The sequence below is a fragment of the Anser anser genome (genome assembly GCF_964211835.1).
Source record: "Anser anser genome assembly, chromosome: 20".
NCBI lineage: Eukaryota > Metazoa > Chordata > Aves > Anseriformes > Anatidae > Anser > Anser anser.
Genome location: NC_139741.1, coordinates 9,659,342 through 9,678,987, shown reverse-complemented (window position 1 = coordinate 9,678,987; position 19,646 = coordinate 9,659,342). Strand labels below are relative to the sequence as shown.

The 19,646-nt window shown below is 45.2% G+C and overlaps 1 protein-coding gene across 1 annotated transcript in view; it reads right to left on the bottom strand.

The window, feature by feature from the left end:
• Nucleotides 1-19,646, bottom strand: part of LOC310884554 (uncharacterized protein) — a 465,563-nt gene that overhangs the window by 7,373 nt on the left and 438,544 nt on the right. The window contains exons 15-20 of the mRNA XM_083806495.1: nucleotides 18,023-18,209; nucleotides 16,687-16,880; nucleotides 4,435-4,515; nucleotides 3,665-3,776; nucleotides 3,495-3,583; nucleotides 249-433 (exon numbers count right to left, since the gene is read on the bottom strand). The gene's annotated coding sequence lies outside the window, so the exon portion shown is untranslated. The remainder of the gene's footprint in view (nucleotides 1-248; nucleotides 434-3,494; nucleotides 3,584-3,664; nucleotides 3,777-4,434; nucleotides 4,516-16,686; nucleotides 16,881-18,022; nucleotides 18,210-19,646) is intronic.

The window sequence follows — 19,646 nt, the reverse complement described above, 5'->3', positions numbered from 1 at the left end:
TACATCAGAACTAAAATACCCAATATTAGCTCATTTAAGTTCATGTTCAATGATGGATTAATCGTTCCTGTTTTCTGGAGCAAAGCCCAGTCCATTTCATCTAAGGACCATGAAGAAACGTCTCTTGAATGTCTGAGACATCTGCTGTGCTCTGCATATCTACTTGCCACATCCCTCCCCCCAAAAAAACCAACAACAATGAACAGTTACATTAAAAAAAAAAAAAAAGGAAAAGCTATAGATCATACCTGTTTTTTCCTGCTTTCAGAGCAGGTATAAAGGAAGAATACCAACCATACAGTTGTACAGTCAGCATAAGCCTGTGTCTCCTTTGACTTTTCAGGTGCCACATCATGTTGCAGTGGCTACTGCTTTCCAATGTACTGTGCTGCATCATGGGCCACGCAGGAAAATGCAGAGAGCTGAACAAGTCCTTAATGGACAAGCACAATGACAGCAGACACCAAAGTTAGCTCTGACCAAGACGACAGAATCCTGTATGCTAAACGTCATGGCCAAAATAAAAGGCGGAGGTGAGGGAGCAAAGTGAGGTGCTCAAGGTCTCCTGTATCCCAGAATTAACAGAGATGTCTGTGAGTCAGCGCAGTGAGGAACTGATGGGAGGAAACTTCCCTATCTGTCATCCTGGTGGGCAGCAGACTCATAGCAGCAATGCTGAGGCTGAGTCTAGCAGGCATACAGGGGACCAAAACTGGAAGGCACTGCTCAGCCAAAACCACCCTGGCTCCAGACACTGTTTCTTGGCATCTCTTCTATGGAAGTCATCCTTGACAGAGCCTGTTTTCTTTGAAGTCTGGGTAGCAGGCTTCGAAAATGTTCTCCTTTTAAAAGGCAGTGTGCTCTGGTGGAAATGGGACCTGGATTTCAGCGTGCCACCTCTGTCACTGCTCTGGGCTTTGCTCACATGGTTTATCTCAGCCCTCGGGGTTTGGTCCTTTTAACCCGGCTCACCGTGCCCAGACATGGTGCGAGCACCAAGCAGCCCCGGTGTCTCTGGGACCTTCAGGTCCCCCTGCCCTGCACTGATACAACAGCGCAGGGTGTAACTGTGATTAACTGGGTTTGTTCATCTGCCTTTCAGTGATCCCTAAAACATCACAGGGTTTGGAATATCTGGTGAAGAAAGGACAAAGGGAACTGGGGGTGGGAGCTGAGGAGCTCTCAAACGAAGAGAGTCACTTTGGTATTGAGATCTGTGCGTCTTGCCTGCCTCTTGGCACCAGAAGAAAACCCCTCTGTTTGTTTGGTCACAGACCAAGAATGCCTCTGTCTTTTTGCATTGTGAAAAAAAAAACACGGAACAAGAAAATCGTGCTGAAACATTTCAGACAATCTCCTTTATCCTGTGCTCAGCAATTACTCTTATTGTCAGCAGGAGTAAAGAAGCATGTACCATTTGAAAGTATTTAGAACTGACTGTGTGTTTTCAAAACACAGGATCTTTCAAGGGACTACTCTCTTCTCATTTGGTGACACAGGCAATTAAGTTTTTAAGAGGTTCTCTGCAGCATTAGCAGACTATATGATATTCTTGAAGGCGTCTTTATAGCATCCTAAAGACAAATTGCTTGCATCCTTTCTTGGAAAATAAAAAGCTAAATTCCAGTCCTGGAAGCTGACCAAGCTCCATTTCATGTGAAATCCAAGCTGGCTGGCTGTGCCTCGCTGCTGCTCCACCATCCACAGTGCATCCAGTGCAACAATTTAGCTCCCCAAAACTGACACCCCCCTTACAGGAAAGGGAGGGCTCAGTCCTGCCCTTTCTGCTTTGCCCTGTCTCCAGAAAGGGAGTCAGGGCCAGGAGAGGTCCTCTCATTCAGCTACAGCTAAGAGGAACGCAGAAATCAGAGTAAAAAGAAGCAAGAAAGAGCCCATCCTTGGGATTGGCCCTCATCTGTTCTAGAAGAATATTTCTATTAAACTGCAGCCATCCTTTCCAGCTGTAATGTATTTCCTCATTACTGTAAACACTCACATGGCATTTGTGATCCAGCCGGAATGACATTGCACAAAGTTGGGTAATGAAATCGCCTCTGATCTCACAAAGCGCAAGGCTCAAGACAAATAAAGTCTGTAAACAGTTCTGCACTTCAGGATGTTTTATGAGCTGGACCATCGTTTACTTAGGGCTAAACCTGAAGAAGTTCATTTCATCTCTTGGAAAAGGCACTGTGCCTACAGGAGGCTTTGTTTCTCGGGGGGTATTGGCACGGTTACTACAATCAAACTTTCAACTACCTTTTTCCCATTGCTGCTCGCAAGTCCATGTCATTCACTCCACGTTTCCCTCTCTCAGCAATACTTCAGTGATATTTAGAAATGTATATAAATGTCAGCAAGCCTGCAAAAGCCCAAAGGACTCTGCAGGCATGGGTAGGTACGGAGAGCCCTGGGACTGTGTTACACTGGAAGCCAAGCGCAGGGGAAGGGACCGATCGCTCTCCTCCCAGGGTTTCTTGGGTGCTGGAGAGGGCTCCTCAGGGGAGCCTGGCACGAGGTGGTGGCCAGTAATTGATTGTGAGTGATGGCATCTCTCACTGTTATCTCCAGCAGTACTGATCTGATGTGTACAGGTGAAGGGTACAGCTGTGCAGGAGACAGCTCTTGTTTGAAGCCTCCATGTCGCAGTGGGAACCAGAGAGGGGACGTACGTGGGAAGTGATGACGCCATGAGTGGGATCCCTTTCCATTCAGCTTCTGAGATGTCACACATTGGGCTGTGCTCCAGCTGAGGCCAAAAAGCCTTTTGCTCACTACACAAAGGCACATGGCATTGTGTAGTCGCTTTTCCTTTTGTTAAAGGACTGACACAGCACCAAAGCGAACCTCCCATCCTGCAGGCATTCCCAGGGGCTGCTGTGCCCTGTGCTCAGAGCAGGGCTGGCTCATCAGCCCTGTACAGGCAGGTGAGACTGAAAATCTCAGTGCATCCAAACATGCAGTCGTGGCAGGGAGAGACGTCACTGCCAGTTCCCCCAGGTCCACGTATTGGGAGGTTCACAGGGTTGTGGCAGTGTTGTCTCCTTTCCTGCTGGCTTTGGGAAGGGCCTTTCAGGAGAGAGCTACTGCTGCATCCTATTATGAAGAGTTGTGCTTGTAACTGCCCCTAAGTAAGGACGGTGCCAGCAAGACACATCCTGCAATGCTGATTGAGACCAGTGTCATTTAAAAGTAGGTAGACTCACCTGGCAGATTTAACTGGGGCTGGATTGGGCTTGGAGGGCTTGAATAGTGTCATCCCCAGTGTCACACACAGGTCACACCAGCCACAGTTAAAAGCATGGCCTCCAGTCCAAGCAGGTCCAGCTTTCCTTGTTGCCTTGTCTGGCTGAGTTTTGAACATCTCCAGGACTGGAGATCTTTCAACCTTTCTGGGCCCCTGGTCTGGCATCTGACCATCCTCAAGGTGGACACATTTTCACTATAGCTAGTCAGAATTTCCCATGCTGCAATTTGTGTGGGTTGCTTCTTACCTATACATCTCTGAGGTCAGTCTGGCTCTGTCTTCTGCACATCCTCCTCTTAAGAGTCATGGACAGCAACCAGATGTCCACTTTGTCTCCTGAAAAAAAACATTTTTCTCAGCCTTACTCTATTATGTTGACATCTTTTTGTATGGGAAGCCCAAAATTGGCCACAATACCTCCAGTGCTCAAATAGATGTAGGAACAGCTCTGGGATTCAGATCTGCAGCCCTCGAGTAGCTCCAACTGTGCTGCACTAATTCATCACCTGCCGGCGGGTGTCAGTAGCTCCTGGAATAAAGCAGGAGTCGGAGAACTTTCTCGGCTGGTTCCCCTTTGACAGATTTCAAGCATTCGCTTTTCTCTCATCTGGCTATTTGTAAGGGGTTCACACGTCTATCGCCGCTCCGTTAGAGCTTGTCTTCACTGCTGGAAAGCTTTATTAGTTCAGGACAGCTAGTGCATATCTACTGTTCAGAGGTAAAACCAGAGTGTAAGACAAGCCACGTTAGTTATACCATGAGGGAAACTCATTAGAGTCAAGCTCAGCAGCAGACTTAGGCTGACTTTATCTTCCTGATGTCTTTACCTCAGGATAGCACAAGCCTTTGTTACACAGAAAAAGAGGTGGTAATTTCTTGCAAGACACTAAAGGAATCCTCCTACAGATTGTTTTGGGACAGATCAAAAAATGAGGGGGCTGGAGGATACTGGGAGGAAGAGGGAAGGAAAGGATTCCCCCAGGCAGCTCCAAGAGAGCAAAATACTATTAATTCACAACCTCCCTGGTCTCACCATGAACCCTCTCCTTCGGTAAACACCAGAAAGGCCCAAATCCAGTCAGTGAGAGGAAAAAAACTCTTTATAGCAAGGCTGGGACAGGTCTTCCTGAGGTTTACAATCAGTTCTTTCTTGGCCCTTGTACATAACAGGGATAAATGTAAATTACCTGATCATAGCAGACTAGGATTTTCCTAAGCCTTTAGTGAAATTAGGTCCCTCCACCTCCTTGAGCACCAAACCAGAGACACTGGAAAGAGAACAGGTATTACTGCAAATGATAACCATTCCTCTGGAAGGGGAAAAAATGGTCTTTTGCAAGTCCGATTAAAAAACACAAAGTCCCCAAACCAGCCATCCTTCTGGAAACCTCTGGCCTCAGAATGCACTTTACCACAGATCTATTCTAATTCCAGGAACAACACACTGAGCTGAGGCTTAGACCTCGGGCACATTCGCCTTTTGGCTGAAACAGCAAAGATCTTTAGCTGGAAATGCCTGCTGCTGACAGCCCGCGTGATGGCTGCATCCCAAACACTGCTGGCATAGCCGTAGTGGAAAAAATAAAATACATTTCATTCCCCAATGGTCATGCTGTAATGGCATGAAATTAGAAACTCTAATCAATAGCGCTTTACACAGCATGACTCTCATGTCAAAGGAGCCCATGGTTTAAAAAAGAAGAGTCACAAATAAATATGAAAATCAAGGCTGTGAAGCGTCAGTAATGAAGTATAATTCTGTCAAGCAATCTCATCCAGTGATTCTCTTCACAAAACCTTCACTCACCAAATCCTTCCTTCTCCACACCTCTCTGAACTTCCATCTCCAAATAATTTTCGTGTATTTATTTGCCCTTCGCACATGAAATGTCACTGATTTGAATGTGAGTGACGAAATGGGAAGGGAAGGGAAGGGAAGGGAAGGGAAGGGAAGGGAAGGGAAGGGAAGGGAAGGGAAGGGAAGGGAAGGGAAGGGAAGGGAAGGGAAGGGAAGGGAAGGGAAGGGAAGGGAAGGGAAGGGAAGGGAAGGGAAGGGAAGGGAAGGGAAGGGAAGGGAAGGGAAGGGAAGGGAAGGGAAGGGAAGGGAAGGGAAGGGAAGGGAAGGGAAGGGAAGGGAAGGGGACTGTGGTGCAACCCTTGCTCTGCCTCTGATTATTTTTGAATACTTTTACTTCTCTATTGCTTCATTATAGGCCTTTGGAAAAGTTGCCAGCTTGCAACTGGTCACCTCACCAGGGTACAATGTGAAGACAATGACAGCTTCCTTCTGCAACGTACCACGTTGTCAGGAAGTTTGTACCAATGACATTGGTACAATGATGACGTGTCTGGAGGCCCTCCTTGGCTGGACACCTCCTACACAGGGGCCTCGAAGTTCAGGGAACTGGATTCAAGGGCTCAGGCAGTCCACCTTCACCTTACTTTCCTACTGAATGCATATCAAATCCTTATTATTATTATTATTATTATTATTACTACTATAGTAGAAGTCTTAGTTATCCTATCTATATCAAGAATTAAAGGCAGCCATGGTAGGACCCTTATTTTTTGCTTGTACAGAAGACACTTTGCCAGAAAAACCAACAGAGAGGTAAAATATTCAAAAATAATAAGCAGACTGCCAACGAGCATGAAGAACTGACAGCTACAGGGCAATCAGTCTTTCATACAAGTCTTTTGGGAGCTGGTGGTATTTTGTTCAGGGACAGGGATTGGTTTTTCTTCAGCACTCGTTTAAAAACTCCTTTTGCTATGCACTGCTAACATTAGCACAGTTGGCAGGTGGAGAAGAAGTGCCCTGAAAATAGCAAATTCTTGGAGTGTAGATTTTGTTAATTAGACCTTCTTCCTGCACACAGTCCCAGCTCTCCAGAGCTCCTGTGGCAGAGAGGCATAGAGATCAACCAAGTGTTGGATGTTTTCAAGAGGAGAGCAGGCAACAGCTGCCTGACTTCAAGACTTAGAAATGAACGTCCTCCAGAAAGACCTGCCTAATCCAAAGGCACAAAAAACCCTTTCGCAGCCTCACGTGATGATCTGCTCAATCTTTGTGAGGGGCATCCCCAGCAATACCATCCAGTTTCTGGGTCCTTTTCCTGATTTGGCCACTGAACCATATTGCTTTATTTCACTGAATTACATGCAGCCTTGTCTTTAGCATACAAATGTATGTTTTTCACGTAAGCCAATACTGCTTGAGACCTCAATTTGGACAAAGCAACTGTGGCTTGTACACCGAGTCCACCCATTTGCTCACAAGTCTTTATGGCACTCAGCAAACTGAAGAACGAAGTTTGTTGGGAGGATAACGCCGGCTTGGCTGCAGTAAGCTTAGCCAAATGGATCTACACTGGAGCTACTTTGCTAGGTTATTTTTCAAATGCAGAGAGACCTCTTCTGGGAACCTTACTTCAAAGGCGCTGCCCTGCTCACCTCGCCCTACACAAGACTTCATAGGAGGCAGGCTTTGTACGAGCCCCTCCATACATTTTCTATGCAGAAATTGAAGCCTGGGTGGAATCAATAGAAACAAAACCCTCAACCCTTCCCCTCCAGACATGCCGAATATCAAAAAAGCGAGAGGTGTTTTGGAAAGGGCATGCCTGCTCATGCTTCATGCTGCTGAGGCCAAGCTCTAATCTGCACTGAAACCCCCCAGATAGCTGCTGCATTTCGGGCTGCCTGAAGAAGGTGCTCACAACCCCCACCAGAGCCAGGATGTGGAGGGTCAGGCCCTGCAGAGCAGTCCCCCCACGCCACATTAGCTCGCTCGCCCTGTTGGCACAGTTGCCTTCCCTTCAGAGCAGTGAGTTACATCATGCCACGTCTGAAAAGTGGGATAAAAGCCAAAACACATCTCTCCCCAGCCCTCAGTAAAAATGGTGACTTGTGCAATACATGCAAAGCTTTAACTTCAGGAACTTCAAGTCACCAAGCACCTGTTAATCAGCATCGCATCAGTTCCTGGGGATGGTGGAGATGTTAAAGGTTATCCTTCTGTCCTGCACATTATACTGGTGAGCACCATTACACACTACCAGGAGACAATTTTACATGTGGCAAAGAATTTTTGATTCCCCAGATATTATTTTAGATCTGGAAACCCAGCTGTTGAATGCAGTTTTTCAGGTTAAACAAAACTTGCAGCCAACACTCCTTCTCACACTATTAATGAAGATAATCTTGCCCTGTCATTGACTTTTTTTCCAGAAATAGGAGAGGGTTTTTCAAATCCTTTCAGGTTTGCAAAACGATATCTCACTGTATTCCTTTCATCTCCTGATGCTGAAAGATGGATCTTTTTCTCTTATGGCTAGATGTACTTCTATACATCAGCAGCAAACCATGAAAGGGAATCAGGTTTAAGGAAAGAAAAAAAATAATAAAGAATTTGGAGTGTTAACATTTACTTGGGCTTGTCTGGACTTTGTCAGCATTGAATTCCAACACGATTGACCAGACTGAATAAACATTACACAGAAGAGACAAAATAACAAGCTTTCTGTATGAAGAAAGGCTGCTAGGCAGAGGAAGAGATCACATTCTTCCATATGGCATTGGTGGATAGGATAAGAAGTTGGAGATCTCAAGAGCAGCCTGGAACAGAGGTAGGCTGGATGGGGAAAAAGCTCCCTGTACCAGAACTGGCTGTTGGGATACGCTGTGGGATATCAGAGTTTAAAGAACAAAGTGGGCAAACATGACAGCCATGAAGATGATCCTTCCCTGGAAGAAGATGGCCTGGAAAACCTCCTGGGGTCCCATTCACAGTTTCTGGTTTCTAGAAAAAACACACAGATAAACTGCAAGCTACAGAAAAAGGCAGCAGTCTGCCTGAGCAATTCTTCCTCCTGAACTGCAGTGAAGGCACAATTCATAGCCTGTTTTTTCATTTCCACAAATCTTAATTGTTCACATAATAATCGCAGAAGTATTTAATAATACAAAGCATATGGGCCAGATGTTCAACTGGTGTAAATCAAGAGCACTCGAGAAGCTTCAGTGGTGCTGCACTGGCGTAATCATTTGAAGATCTGGTGCTGTGTTTTTAAGGTGGCTCTCAGGATTTTAGTACCTTCTTACTGCTGCCACTAAAACCAAGTCACAGTTTACTGCCTGTATACAAATAGCCACCCCCCACCAAACGCTAAGATTCTAAGACTGAAAACCTAAAACTAAAAATACATTGACTTAAGGTTGCTTAAAAACAATGACTTGACCTCTGTTGGCCATCGTCACAAATTTTAACATGGCCACTTACTTTTCCACTTGATCTTAACCTAACTGACGTAGAGACAGCCAGCGTTCCCTAACCAAATGCCCATCTGATGCCTTGCTTTAGTCTCATCAGCCAGTGTGCGAGCTCTGCTTTATTTGCTTCCCACCGTAAGGAAAAAAAAAAAAAAAGGAAAAAGAAAAAGCTTTTAATTCACTTCCTCCTGGGAGTTTCTGTGATGCTCATTGATCTACTCCATGAGTACTTCACAAACACTAATGGATCTAGTGAGACTCTCCACTAATCTCCTTCTGCAACTTGGCACCAAACTGCTCACTTCTGATGCTGTCTCCTTTTACAGTTGTTTTTTCTTTGCTACCTGTTTCAGAGTCACCCCAGGCCTCATTAATTGTTCATACTTTGTCCCTAGAAAATTTTCCTGTTAATCTTTCCAGTAACATGTTGGATACTGATGTGAAATAGACTTTAATTTGCAGTCTTTCACACTTGCAAAGATACTATTTGAACTGATTGTGGCGTTACCAGTTGCACATGGATACACATAATTGAACTGAAAAGCTTTGCAAGACATGTATTCATTGGACTTCTGATCTCATTTGTTAGACCGCCTTAGGGAACGGGCAATTTCCACTCCTCAATTTATGAAAACTGGTCATAGTTACTTAAATGGAATAAAATAAATCCTGGGGCATGTGTCCCTCCTGGAAACTGGGTTGACAATTGTGCCCAGAAGAGAATTAAACTGCTCAGTGCCAGGACGGTATCAAGCAAAAAAAAATATATAGCAGAAAGTCAAGGGAAAGTTTTTTGTGGAGGTTCCCAGGTTAATTTTCATTCTGCTAATGTGACTCCCTGGTTGAGCTTCTTGCAGTTTTCAATAAATTGTATGGAGACTATGCTAATGAGACTGTCTGCTGTAGTTGAAAATAACCTACCCTTGTGCTAATTATAACTCGGGCCAAGCATTGACCTACTCCACTTCCACAACCAGGGCTAGATTTTCAGCTTTCATCAACACCTGAGTTTTTGGAAGGGCTGCACACCAGCACAGCTGGGCTCTTTTGGCAGCACAGCGCAGGGAGAAGGAAGTCCACTGACAACCTGACCCGAACTGTCTGCCCTTGAAATGCTGGTCCTGAAGCCTGGTCAGGAAATCTTCTTTCTTTTCTTCCACAGAGCAAGCAACTTACCATTTTTTCCCCTTCCCTTGACAGAAATTCCAATATCTGTGAATTAAAGTGGTTGCCTCTAGACTCAAGCAACCGAAGTTGAGGTCCCCATTGCCCGTGCCTCCCTGTGGACCACAAGCTCATCTAGGTGTCCTGGTCCAGTACCCAGTACTGGGAGGGCTGGGGAACTGGGACTGTGCACCCACATGAGACACTGCAGTAAGAACTCAGACTGAGAACCCAACTGGCCTTCATTAAGAGGGCTGAGAGTACAAACATCCTTCAAGGACAGTCTCTGTCATGCTGAACAGCTTCCTACATCTCCTTGCTAATGTTCTTTCTTGAAGGATTTTATGCCAAGTACCCTCTGAAGTCAAGCAGCTATGCTGGTACAGGATTTTTTTTTTCCCCAACTACTGCTATTACAGACAAGCAGACTGAGGAACTGGTCCCCAAACTGTCTCTGGTTATGAAGGTAAGTGCCAGTTCAGATCAAGCCCCAGGAAAGCATTTTTCTTTTACTGATATCATCTACGTGGGGTGAGACTCACCCCTCTGGAGTACATTTGTGCATCCCTTGTACTGGAGTTGAAAAGTGCCCAAACACTGCTGAGTTCTGGTTCACCCCTGGGACACAAACATCTTTATCATCCAGTCCCAACCTTTCAGAAAAGATTATAGCTTATCTGTGTTGTAGCTAGAAATGGCCTAATCTTCAGTGGTTGTGAACTTTTTTTTTTTTAATTATTGTTAAGGAAGTTACAAACAAAAAAAAGTTTGTTTGCCATTCCTGCCAGTCAGTGCCTGACCCCTGGAGATAAGAAGGTGACATCTCTGCTCTGAGTTGGCACAGTAGCAGAGCCATGTAGCCCCCTTCTCTTCTCCTAAAGAGGTGAGGCGGTTTATCTATACCTGAAGAACTTGGTCTGAAAGCTGGCCAGGGCCTTGTGTGCTATAGTTCTGCCCTCTCTTTCTGTTGGTTCGTTCTTCTCGTGCAAGCACCCCGTTTCTATCTAACGTGCCCAGCAAGAAACGCACAGCGTGACCTTCTGGAGCGCTGAGAATCTGGTCCTTGCTATCACTTAGCAGTTGCCACAGCTATTAACGTGCTGCTGTATGAGAACACTAGTGTGGATTTATGAGATTATCCTAAATCCAAGCTGCACATTTCTTAATTATCAGTATTCTTCCCCTGGACGAGAAACATTTGCATAATTTCCCAGCAGTAGAAAGCAGCAAAATCAAAACAATAAACGAAAAGATGCACCAATTCATCACTAAACTGCATGTACATTTGCTGGCATTGTTCATTTTCTTGCATATCTAATAGAGACATCAAGGAAGAGCAGATCCTCAATTTGGCTTACATGGAACCCCGCCGACTAGCGATAGCTGAAGTGCTGGCCCCGCGTTAGTATGTTTATTCCATGAGTTTTTCATGGAGCCCAGATAGTTTTGGCACAGAATACCAATTCAGACGGTGATCCTGCAAATATTTAAGCAGTGAATATTGTTGCTGCTACAGGCAGAGTTGTTGGCACCAGTGAGACAGCTCACAGCAGTGGAGCGAGCCAGGGGATAGAGAATTTCTTAATCTAAGGTCTTACAGAGCAAATACATTTACCATTTGTTTTTTAACGATACAAGAATGCATATCACAGTCAGCACATTCCCCAAGCAAAAGCAAGGGAAAAGTGCTAGTGACAGGCTCCTGAGTTTAACAGAAGAAGAAACAAGCGATGGGATTTGCACCGGGACTCAGATGACTTCATCTTGGGTTTAATCCTCCACCAGACTTGTACTGTGGTGTCCTGGGGTGCACACACATCCTGCTCTGCCACGGAGCTCCCTGGGAGGTAGGTGGTGGTGAGCAGCCTGTGCTGTTCTCAGCCACGTTACCTGGAGACAGAAGATCTCCAGCCATGACTTCAAGGGTCCTCCTTCTGATGGCCACGTTTGCAAATGGGAATTAGGAACCTAAAACACTTAAGTGCTTTAATCCAGCACCATTTAATTGCTTCCTATTAAAAGACTATGACTGTAAACCACTTTTTAATCACTCTTCAGCTGGTCCAGCTGCCCATGTGAAAAATAAAGACTTCTTTTGACCCTGTCTTGTCTATGTTTTTGAATGGTTCAAATAGTTGCCATCCTGGCACCATATAACTCAAAACACCATTGCCCCAGTGATGTATTTTGAAGGGACACCATTCCCAACGCTGTACGATATCAGGGGAATGACAGGTTCTTGTGGTGTACATCAGCAGGAAGATGACACTCAGCTTTTGTGGTTTAAGGGCTTCCAGATACATCACGGAAAGTGCTGTCTTATCTCAGGAGCCTGAGGGCAGGCACAAGGTGTTTTTGTCAAAATAAAACAGAAAACCTGGGTGGATTTTGCATCTGACTGTCCCAGGATGACAACTATGGACACGGGGCCATAGGAACATCTTCTTATGGTAGGTAGGGATTGGGTTTCCTCATCACTTCATTTCAGCCCAAAAGCGTGTTCCTAAAGCTATCCTTGCAGGATTTAACTTTTTGCTTAATTTTTACCATACGCATGAATCCCGTGGACTTTTAGTGGATTTGCATGTGTTTAATTTTAAGCATGTTTGTTGCCACTATACTTAAGGATGGTAATCTGGATTTTATAATGCTGATCTTAGTTCTGTACACACAAAAGAAAAGGAAATAGGGAAGTAATTCAGAAAAGAGCAGCAAAGAGGAAAGACTGATTTGTGAAGAAAGGACAAGTAGTCACTACCTGACATTTTTCATATCCCACTGATATCAGAGGAGCTAACTGCAGTACACATTAAACATACCAGAGGTGCAGAGTTATAGAAGCTCCACCAGTCCCTTAAGAGCAAGTGATAGCACAGCTTGTGACAAAGTGCAAAGGAGGAGCTGCAAGAGGACATGTACCTTTGTAAGGTCCCGAAGTGGACGTGAGACAGAGATGACCCCAGTGAGATGTCCTGGGTTTACACACAAAAAAATGTAGATTTCTAAGAGGACCTGATGAAGGCATTGTAGGGTTACCCCATATCCTTAAAGGTAGATTTCCTGTTTTAGAGCATCATGATGAGCGGAGTAAGCATGGCAGGGTTATAATTTACCCAAGCTGGAAAAGGAGTCCTGGCCAGAGCTGGAAGTCCTCATTCCTAATTTCAACATTCAACTACTAGGTCAGGCTTTCTTCCATAGATTTAAAGCCTGACACAGGCTCCCATGCTGTGCTACATATAATATGATCAGTACATTCAACAGTTTGCTATAAATTAAGTATCAATAATAATTTCACAGGCAACACTATCTTTTTTTCAGCAAAGTATACTTCCTTAAAATACACCAGCAGCATCAAATGTAACTAGATTTAATTTCATGCTGAAGAGTCTGTGAATATTCATTTTAAAATAGTCACCAAGAGCCTAATTTTAATTTGTGTGATGTTTCTGCTAATACCAATGCCTACTTAAAATATCCGTTAAAAAGCCTTAAGAATATTAACAGGGAACTCTTACAGAAATACACTAGAGTTTTATGTTTTGAATTACCATTACAGGCTTTTTGGTTTAACTCACGTTAAACAGATTTCATTATTAACAAGAATGTGTGCAAATTAAAACAAGCCCATTAGAATCTAAAATTCCATGCTAAAAAGATTAGGGACATTTGAGTTATTCTTTTCTGAAGGAATAAATGTAATAAAGAGTGATAGGGAGTAAAAACCAATATTACAAATGCACACAAAATCAACAGTGGTTAGACAATGGTGAGGAGCTTTTGATGTATTTCAGAATAACCTGCTCTACACAAGGAATCATCTTGCTCACGATTTTGTTCCCTACAACATTGACACTGCATTTATGAAGTCTTTGTCACAGATCCGCAACTGCCTGTAGGGTGCTACCGCTTCTGGGATGTCCCTGCAGGCACCAGCTCTGGATGTCCCCACAGGCACCAGTTCTGCTTAGCAGGCCTGGAGGCCTCAGAAACGCTGGCCAAAGGCTGTGGTGGGTCTCACTTCATCCTCCCCTCTGCTCTCTACTCGCCTGAAACCTGGCTGCTGAGGATGGAAGTGAAGGTGTAGATTTGAGCCTTTACCGTGATCCAGCACAAGGCTGGCTCTGTGACAGGATATGTACAGGGCTTGACTTGGTGCTCATGTCTGGATTTCACCCTGCACGACAGAAATTAGACTGCTCAGCAGCTTGTCAGAGCCAGGCTCGCTGCGTGCACCTCACAGCCTCGGGCTGGGCCTCTGGAAGGACGTCTTTGCTCCAGCACTGAAATACAGACAGGGTGAAGTTCACGCTGAGGTTTAAGGGGCAGTTGAGTGACTTCACACAGAAGTGAGGCCCTGGAAAATGTACTTTTACTTCATCTGCTTTCAGATGCTTTGGCTCCCAGCTCCTCTATTGATCTCCTCTTCTAAATAACCCTCAGCTCAATACAGTCATCAATGAAAAGTCTGCTACTCTAATAAATCACATGAATATTTACACTGCCTTGTGTAAAATACATCTTTTGACGTATTGGGCACTTTATGTCCCTGTTCCTGGTCTCGTTATTTCTGTCCTTTTCTTTACCTATTGCTGGGGTGGCAGGGGGGACACTGACCCCTTCCTCGGCTCCAGTGAGCTGCCATGAATTATCTGTGTTAAAACTCTCTTCTGTCAAGCTGCCAAATCTTTTGCATTAATCCTGAAAATTACAATTAATGAGTGCTAAGAGGATCTTTCCACCTTTGTGTATGGCTCTATTCAGTTGTAATGATCCCTGCTTCTCTGCCAGCATCTGGAAGCCTCTTGTGGTCATGGCTTTTGGCTCTCAGGCAGGGCAATGTACTTGCAGGAGGCAGTTTGGCTGGTGGCAGCAGGGCTTCTGCCTTTTCTTGACTGATATCCTGTCCTCAAAGATGGTCTTCACTGATGACTGGGGAGATTTATGTTAATGGGAGCCCATGACCACCAGAGCGTGGAATGTTCCCCCTGTGCAAAACATCACATCATCATTTCAGGCATTTTGAAGTCGTTATTGCTGTGATCTGCTATGAGGTGAAGCACAGGGCTGGGAATCAGGTTGTCACAGGTCTACAACCCCACTTTGACAAGGACTTGAAATAGCCTTAGGCTCTTGGATTCAATTTCCCAAACTTTTAATGTGTCTACCAAGATTCAGCTCCCTGGGGACTACCAACAAAGTAAAAATATGGTATTTTTAGTTATTAAGAACCAGAATTCAGAATCTCATTGACATGAAAATAAATCACCTTTAGGTATAAACTAGAGATCCCTAAATCAGGCATGAATCAGTTCGTCCCCTGCCTGTGCATACTGATCCACTTGCAATTTCTACGATTTGGAAGGAGATCTGTTAATTTTTGTTTAAGCACAGACAGGTTGCCATTTTCTCATGACAATCCTGCTCCCACTTTGAGCTGCTGAGTGGCTCCAGGAAGGGTTTCTGTTTTTGTTGTTGTTGCTGTTTTGTTTTTGTTTTGTTTTCTCTACATGAGCAGCAAGAAGCTTGATGGGTGTGCAACCTACAGTAAGCAGTAACTAAGTCATGTTACCATTGGCAGTCACTGACTGTTTAATTCAGCACTCAGACAGAAGCTAAAGCATCTCCTACAACTCAATGGGTTGCTAAGTCTTGTGCTCCTACTTTCACAAACCTCTTCATTGACATTTCCTCTTCAGGACTATTTATCTGACACACACAGTCCTTTTTTATTTTTTTTCCTCTGTGTGTTCACTTGACTCTAGTCTGAATTTATACAAGCCACTTCACCATGAATAGAGCATTTGTGCATTTCCAGTTTTTCTGTCCCAGAAATAACCCTGCAGAAATCACTAGAATTACAGTAAGGGAAAAAAGCAAGGGATGTCACTGGAGGAACGAGCCTTCTTTCTTTATTTCCTTAGAGAGGAAATGTTAGATAACTGCTTCCCTGAATTAATAATTTCCACTCTCTTCAGTGGAGTTATTTCCCATTTGAGCCAGTAATGAATTTAACCTGCAATTCCTATGTTTAATCTATAAATTCAGCTAGTAGTAGCTCCATGAAGTAAAGCACTTTCTCACTTTTAAATGTCAGAGGATGCAAACAGAATGAGAAGGTTAGAGTAGCCCAAGTACGTACTACCCCCGAGCAGACACCTCTCTGGAATTACCACCATCTGTACAGGCAGGTACCTACAGACGGACAGGGATCTGCGTGGGACAGGGTTAACAGGATTAGCTAGGCAATCGGCAATGCAGAGCTGGTCAGAAGTGCATGTCCTCATACTACGCATTCACACAATTTCAAGCACTTAATGGACTTCTCATCTCAGCTGGGGACTAGAGCTGCTGCTGTCACATAAAACTGTAATGATTTCAAGGCAAAGGGAGACATTTCACAGCAGTTATTGCTGACATTAGAAATGTCAGGTATGTCCATACACCACAAGCAGTGCTGCGCACAGCCCCCCGGTGGCTCTGCTACCAAAAGCCCTACAGCAGTGCAGGCCCAGTGCTCTGCCTGAGCACGACAGCTCTCAGCTGTGCCTGCACCATCACACCACTGCCCAGAACAGCTTAGATTTAGATTGGCCATGTCCTGCTGCGTCTCGTGTGATGCTTACAGACCTACCTGGCCCTATTCTATCCCAAATCTTGTGCAGCTAAGATAGGCTTTGGTAAGAAGATGTCCATTGTCAGGCCAGTGAACCTTCCTGTTTGAACCATGAGTAATGCCTTCAGAGCTCCGGGTTTACCTGAAGCAGAGGTTTTTGTTTGCATTTGGCATCAGTGAGATCCCATTAGTAACGTCATCTGTTGGGGTCACAAATGCATGCTAGAAGAGCTGAATGGTTATAGTGAAGTGTGGGAGTAGCAGTATTCTAAGAGGTTTGCTTTCCAAAGACTTAATACCAGCTCTGCATGGGAAATAGGTGGGATGGTGTACAAACAAAACATGTGGGTTTGGGGAAGAGGCAGGGAAGAGAGCAGCAGTATCTTACCCGTACAAAGGTAGTGGGGCTCATCTCAAAGAAATCCTGCACCACTGTAAGATGTGCTTTGTGCAACTTCATCTCAGTGACACAGCTTTTCTTGGGTGGAGATCTCAGATGTGCAGTGGCTTTGTTGGGCACTGTAGGCCAGATGAGAAGAGGAGGCAGAGGAGAACACAACATCCATTTGAAACTGCTGCACCCTGGGAAGAGGTACAGGATTCAGCCAGCAGCTCGTGAGTGCAAGAAGTGGTACGGCTATGTGATACAGTGTGACCACAACGTGGGTGATGGATTTAACACGTTCTTCAATGCAAGAGATCCCCTCAACCCTCATCACTGATGCCTAGTATCAGGAGGATAACAGTGCAGTCTGTAAGATCACCAGCCACCTCTAGCTCCCAGCACTAACTGTTTGGGTTGGTGGTAATTCTTCCTCTGACAGGCCAAAAATGACTCCTTCCTTTGAACACACTGGAAAGGCACTTGTGGATGGATATGATGCTGGGATAGTAGTGCTAATAAAATCAGCAGAGAAGCAGCATTTAGCAGCTAGGAAGGCAAAGAAGCAGTTTTTTCAGGAACACATAGGCTCCTGCTTTGATGTTGCATTCAAGCCAAAGCAAGGGCATGTTTTAAATTCCCAATAATTCAAGTTTCTTTTTAAGTTCCCAAGCCTGGCTGAGCTCTTAAAGACAAGAGAAGATCTTGCTCCTGGGGTTGGCTTTCCCAGGCAATCACAGCTCTGCTCAGAATACTATTTAAATACCAATTATTGTAATTCTCGGCAGAAATATTACAGGCATTCAGATTTTTTTTTTCTTAACAGCCAAAGGGAGACATTTCCAGCATCTATCAAACCTCTTTTATTTTAATCCACATGAAAATTTCTTTCCAGAAGGACTGGGCAATAGAGCATAATTTATCATTACAGTTCAAAGATTTGTCATGGCAGAGCCTGCTGTCTCATGCCAAGCCAACCTGTCTGGTGTAACCTTTTGGGGGCAAAGAGGGCTGGCTGGAGAGCAAAGGGTATTGAGGCTAATAAGTCACGGAGATTAGATAGGTGGGAAGCAGCAGAAGCAGTATCTCATGCTTCCCTGCAGGGAGCAAATCCCCCCTCTCCTGCACTGTGGAGGACATTCCCAAATCTTTCTCTGATTTTGTCCTGGAAGCCAGCAGCCAGGGCACAGCTTGAGACACAGCTGGCAGCCAGCACGAAGTTGCACCAGTGAAAAACTCCTGCGTGACAGCGGAGCACTACTCACTGATGGTCACCCTTCCTGCAGGCCTTGGCAGCCCTCCTGCTCACCCTGACCGAGAGAAGAACAGAATTAGTTGGTACCTTTGCTATTCAGACGTGGGATCTCAACAGACATCTTCAGGAGGGTGATTAGGTCTCCTGCTGCCAAGAGCCATCATGCAGCACGACAGGACTGCTCCAAAGCTGTCATTTTTATTTCCTTTAACGGTTGCTGTCAAATCAGGGTAATTGCAATGAATGTCCAGGCATGAACATCAAGTCAGGGGTTCTGCAAAAAAAGTTTTAGTTCCCTTATTAATGGCCAGTGCTAGGAAAAAGAGAAAAGTCGATGCTAGAGAAGAGCTGCCATGTTATAGATACCCACTTGTGGCTTGCTGCTCAGTCCAGGTGATGCCTTGCAAATGGGGCAGGACAGAACAGCTGGGGGGGCAGCAAAGGGATCTCCTTGGCTCCTTGTACACAGGCCCGAGGAGCTGCTGGCTTCCCACCCCAGCGTGACCCAGGTGTCCTAAGGAAACAGGGTTTGTGACATTGAGCCTTGCACCTAGCCTGCTTTCATTGCCTCTTCCCCCGAAGAGTTTGAGCCAGGCACCTGATTTCAACCATAGCTGGCAGGGAGGCAGGGCTTAAATATAAAGGTCCTGTGGGTTTGGGGGAAGCAGGGTGATGGTGAGACCCCCACGTTTCAGCCCTGCAAGGGAAATCAGCAGTGTGAGGGACCCAGTGGGGCTGCCCAGTGTGTCAGTGGGACAGGGAGCGGGGCTGAGCATGGGGAGCACTGGTCTTAGAAGGAGGGAAAGGGCTTCCAGGCACTGTATTATCATCCCAGGTAATCACAGCAGTGTTGGGGAGAGCAGGGGACACAAATTACTTGCTAATGCAACAACTTGCTATACTAACAGTGGTCAAAACTGGTAAACGATAGTCCTGCTCCTGTGGGGCCTGAAACCCCATGGGCAACCCCCCACAGTGCCAGGGAGCTGGCACCCACACCCCCAGCGCATCCCAAGACAGCAGAATCTATAGCTCAAGTTAAGCTAAAAGCTCTCTCCTTTCCTTCCTCTTCTTTCTTCAGCTGCACCCATTGTAAACCGAGCACAGCTGTGGTTCTGGCCCTCAGACTGTATAGGAGCTATAGCAAAGTGTTTAATGTATTCTTAGCTTTTAAAATACTATTCATCAGCTGCAATCAAAGGAGAGAGCCAGCATCATGTTGCCAGCCAAATTAATCACAGCTCCCCCATTCCCCCCTCCACACACAGTCACGTTGTGTGCAGCAGTGGTGGTCTCGAGACCACAGTTTAGCAGACATTGGAAAAGGCCAAGGTGGTAAATGTAAATCCTGGCTGCTCTTAATCATGTTCGTAATGACCATATCATCAATCATAGGCCTTCTCAAGTGCTCAGCAACCACAGCCCGAGGGTATATTTTTCAAAGAATCCAATTCAATGAGGTCTCTCAAAAAGCTGGGTCACCATTATTCCCACTCACGCAGGAGGAGGATTGCTTTTGACTGTCTGGCACTGACGGTGCAAGTAAACTCAGCATCTCCCCCAAAAGTCTGCATGCAAAGAGTAAAGTCAGTCAAATTTATGCAACACAAAATTTCAATGGGCTTTAGAAGAAAACAAGCTGAAGAAAAACAAAAGATGCCAATCGAACAAATTGGGAAAAACTGCATTTCTGTCATTTCACTGCTCTCAG